Source organism: Pyrus communis, chromosome 5, assembly GCF_041283825.1.
Source record: "Pyrus communis isolate YQ-2024b chromosome 5, ASM4128382v1, whole genome shotgun sequence".
NCBI lineage: Eukaryota > Viridiplantae > Streptophyta > Magnoliopsida > Rosales > Rosaceae > Pyrus > Pyrus communis.
Genome location: NC_142569.1, coordinates 33,710,565 through 33,715,670, shown reverse-complemented (window position 1 = coordinate 33,715,670; position 5,106 = coordinate 33,710,565). Strand labels below are relative to the sequence as shown.

The 5,106-nt window shown below is 39.5% G+C and overlaps 1 pseudogene across 1 annotated transcript; it reads left to right on the top strand.

Moving 5' to 3' along the window:
* Nucleotides 1-3,320: 3,320 nt before the first annotated feature.
* On the top strand, nucleotides 3,321-4,900 carry LOC137726072 (U-box domain-containing protein 29 pseudogene; annotated as a pseudogene). Its single transcript, XR_015963177.1, has one exon. The product of XR_015963177.1 is annotated as a U-box domain-containing protein 29 pseudogene (transcript).
* Nucleotides 4,901-5,106: the final 206 nt, after the last annotated feature.

Here is a 5,106-nt window from a genome sequence, read left to right as displayed (position 1 = left end):
TACTTGCAAGGCAAGAAAGCTCATCATGATTAGTATAAATAAAGCCCTTCTCTCTTTCTCTCTTCTCTTTGCTGCACCCTCTCTCTACTCTCCATAAAGTATAAGTTTTACAAAACGTTATCAGCACAAATAACTTTCAAAGTTGTTCATGGAATTCTAGAGAAGAATTATCCTGGAGATTCGCCATCTTCAAATTAAGGAGAGTATTAGTTTCATATCATCTTTATTTTGATTAAACTATTTTTTTTAATGAATTGATCTAGTTGTTAATTGAATCAATATTTCTCCCTCCATGCATATGCTGGACAAGACGATATTTAGATCTGGAGAAGTTCCTTCAAGACCAGGTTTTGCCACGCAAACCACGTAACCCTAACCTTAATTTATGTCTCCACACTAACCGCTTGTATATGCATACTTTACAAAGCAATCTCATGATTGGAAGTGTTCATATTTTAGGTCATCATTCAGATATCATTCTTGTAAATTTTCATACAATCAAATAAAAAATCGTTTAGCCTTTAATTATTATTTTGAACATTTCATTGCTTGTTACAACCATATGTTTGTTTATTTATCTAGTCGCAGTTAGATAATTAAAAGATTTGCAATTTTATAAATTTATTGGGATGATTTTTCAACGATAATCATAAAAATAATCAATTGAGATTATGAAAAATATTGTAAATTGAGTCCAAATGAATGGTTTAATTTCAACTATTTCGTTTTTTATTTTTAGTTTTTATTTATTCTTTGTTAGTGATAGAGGAAAATAGATAAAGAAAGTGAGGAATGAAAATAGTGGATGATGAATGGTGGAAGAGAAGTAAAAGATATTTACAATAACAGACATACAAAGTGAATTTTAAAAATAAAAAATAAAAAACCAAAAACCAAAAACCAAAACTATTTTAATTTTTTTCACTTTCAAGATTTTGTTGTCATTCCCGCATCCCTTATGCCTCTTATCATTTCCCATATATGCTTTCCTCTTATTTCAAACAGAAGAAGCGAAACAAAATTTAAAAACAAATAAGTTATTTTTAAGTTGTTACATAAACACATGGTTCACGCAAGGGCCCTTCTAAGATATAAGGTCAGACACCACAACTTATTGAATTACAGTCCCCTTCCGTTGAGGGGTCATTAGATAATTATATTTTAGGGATAATCACAATGAGCTTTATCAATATCAACATATATATGATATTGACTATGATTCCAGGGCAACGTTATTCACATCCGCTTTTTTACGTTCCACGCATATTTGTTAATTTTTACCTATTGGTCTTCTTCAATTCATTTGATCGTACAATTAAAAATTAAAAAATGTGTATAAGAGATGAAAATAAATGTATGAATAACACTGTTTTAATCCTACAGTTTTATTTGTCCCAACAAGTAAGCTAATATATTGGAAAATTAGGGAGTGTACACGCAGAAGAGAGGCATGGTCTTTGGTCTTATCGCCTCTAAAGTCAGAAGAGAAGACCGGAAGAGCAGTCCATAGTCCACATTTCCCTAAGGTCATATTCGGCGGACAAAATTCAAAGCTCCAACGTCTTCACTCTTCTTCTTCTTTATATCCCGTGTTCCAACTTCCACGTCCGCTGAGACCGGGGACCCTACTAGGCTATCACCACACTATACATGCAAAGTCGTACACGGTGACACAACACCATACACCATGTATCGCATTTTCTATTTTTAGTCCTTGACTAACATGATTTATGCCATAAAAACGTTTAAAATTTAAATTTTACTACTTGTATATATACCTAATGAGGAGAGAAGGGGTTTCGATTTGAAATTATACTACTTGTATATACCTAACGAGGAGAGAAGGATTCTTTCCCTTCCAAGCTTATATAGAAAAATGAGGAAGGAAAACAAGAAGCATTGCCAAAAAAGAAGTGTGAAAATTGATCATGGAAGTGACGCTTTCAGCAGCGTGTTCAGCCCAATTTTCACGAGACTAGTAACGCTCTTCAACGTTACACTAAAAAGAAAAGCCATAGCTGTGCTCATGGGAAGGGGACTTACCAAAAATATTAAGAAATGAGGAAACTAAAGGATTCCTTAATGGAAGGTGGAAAGGAGCCATACGCCTATAAAATTGGGTAGAAGTCAGCACAAAGGAGGAGAGACAACGTGGAAAAGCAATATAGACTCCATAGAGAGAAGGAATCAAGGCAAGATTGCACCAAGCAGAGCATGCTTTTCTCTAAGTGTATAAAACTCAATTTTTGAAGGGAAAATTCTCCTAACCTTTCAGGGATTCCTTCAAACTTCTCATAGATTTCCTTAGCTACTACAAATATACACAGAATTACGAACCCTAGGTTAGTCATTCCCAAAACCATGCAAGCATCCACTGAGTTCTCTCTCACACTAAACTGATAAAATTTTAGCTTTCACGCCACGCTCCGTTCAGGCAAGCCATAATTTATTGCAATCATTCAGTCTTTGAGCCATTGATTCAATTGGAATATTTCCTAAGACACACTAATTCTTTCAAAGTATGTTAGGACTTGGTACCAGAAATGAACCAAGTGAGCTGAGAGTTTCCACCAAGGCCCAAATCCAACTCGATCAAAAAGTTTTCAACATACGTTATCGCCATTAATATGAGTCGAATTTAATACGACTTACTTACAAGTGAAAATAAATATTACTAAACTGTAATACTGATTGGTCACTTTGATATTACGCACGCTTGCAGGCTCCACTACACTAGGATCAATTAACTCTTGATATAGCTTTATTTTACTTCTCGATGTTATTCCCAATTGATTAACAAAACTACTACAACAAAAACAAAAAATAAAATTAAAATATAAATTTTCAAAAAATAAGACAAAATGATTTTCGCACAATACTCCTCACTCAACACACTTTTATTTATTTTTATCTATTGATTTTTATTTTAATGTAAAGAGGTACACAGTAGAGAGATTATATTCACACACCTCAAATCACTTATCCTACAACCTTTTAAATTTTTAATATTTTCTACACAACACTAACACTTGATAAAAAAACATTAAAAAAATTATAAATGTGTGAAAGAAGTAATTTGTGGTATCTGAATATAATCTCCCTGCACAGTCATGACTTTCCAAATACAAATCCCAACGCTCATGGGCGTTAGTGGAATTTAGCCCTTCAATAACTGGAATTTCCCTCCATATGCAAGCTGTTTCACGCGGATACAAACCCAATTTGACCAACAACTATTTAGTCGTATTTACGTACACACCCCTGTCCCACCAATACCAAGTCAAAACGACCACGTCACCTTCGTCCTAAAAAACACTTCCAACCTCCACTTCCTCCCAAAACACAACCAACTCAAAACCTCTCCGTCTGAAAAACTCTGGAGCAGCAAACACTCAAATCGCCGGCAAAAATGGCGAGGGAGCGCGACCACCTCTACATCACCGTCCCCAACCTCTTCCGCTGCCCCATCTCCATGGACGTCATGCGCTCCCCCGTCAGCCTCTGCACCGGCGTCACATACGACCGCGCCAGCATCCAGCACTGGCTCGAATCCGGCCACGACACCTGCCCCGCCACCATGCAGACTCTCCAATCCAAGGACGTCATCCCCAACCTCACTCTCCGCCGTCTAATCAACCTCTGGGCCCAGTCCCACGGCCCTTCCTCGCCGGCCTCCTCTCCCTCTCTCTCCTCCCAGCACCTGGCCTCCCTCGTCCAATTCCTCCAAAGCGATAACCAGAGCGAGAAATTCAGCCAAAATATCGTCCATTCGTTGTCGAGGGCGGCCGATTTCGCGAGGGCCAGCGACGAGAATCGGAGGTTTGTGGCGAGTTTCGACGGCTTCGTCACCGCCATTGTCGGGGTTCTGAACAGAGAAGGCGTCGAAACTGAGGTCCTCGAATCAGTAATTAAGGTTTTGGATTCGGTTTTGCCTCAGAGCGGAGTCAACGAGCAATTGAGCCGATTAATGGTGAAGAGCAACGGCAATTCCCTCGCGTCGATTCGATTGGTGTTGCAGAAAGGCAACCTGAGCTCGAAGATCGAATCCGTCAGGGTTTTGGATTCGATCGCGCTCGACGCCGAGTCGAAACGGTTAATCGCAGAGAAGGAAGGCTTACTGTCCGTACTCATCGATCTATTGGGCTCGGAAACCGATCAGAACCTACACGGTGCCGTTTTCTCGTGCTTATCATCCGTGTCCGTGACTCGGTCAATCAAAGCCGAGCTCGTCCAGGTCGGACTCGTCCGATTCATAACGTCAACGCTGTTAAACCCGGACACCAACACTCCCCTGGCGGAGAAGTCTTTAAAGCTATTGTCCACGATTGCCACTTGCGCGGAGGGCCGGTCGGCGATCAGCGGGGAGGAGAAGTGCGCGGGGGCGGTGGCGGAGAGGCTGATGAAGGTGTCGAGGGGGGCGACTGAGGACGGCGTAGCGGTGCTGTGGAGCGTGTGCTGCATGTTGGGGGACAAGAGGGCGAGGGAGAGCGTGGCGGGAGGGAATGGGGTGGCGAAGGTGCTGTTGGTGATGCAGAGTGGGTATGGGGAGGGGCATTTTGTGAGGAGGATGTGTGGGGATTTGGTCAAAGTTTTGAGCGTCGGGTTGGGGTTGGGGTTGAGGTATGACACCAAGACTATACATATCATGCCTTGTTAGAAATTGTTGATGGTGATTATCGGGATCGTTTATTTTTCTGGAAATTGTGAATTTGGATGCAAAATTTATACAATCAAAAGGAAAAAAGGGAAAATTCTTTTAGTTTTTATAGTGTTCGATCATGATTCTGTCATTGATGTTGTATGATTAGAGGGGTTTGTGGGGACTTGTGAATCTGCAGAATTAGGTTGATTAGATGGCTTAAATGATTTGAAAAAAATAAAATAAAGAACTTTTTGTTAATCTTCTTTTATTGTTAATTCAGAAAAGTTTCATGATCATGTAGGTTTTTAGTTAGTTAATTGTTTCTCTTTTCTTTTTATGAGAAAGTGAGGTTATCTCCCAACGAGAGATGGTTCAGTTGATAAGCGCATGCTTGTAGTTAATCTCTAAACCAAATTCGATTTTTGCTGATAGCAATTTTAGTTGGTGGACGATTTGTAAATTTT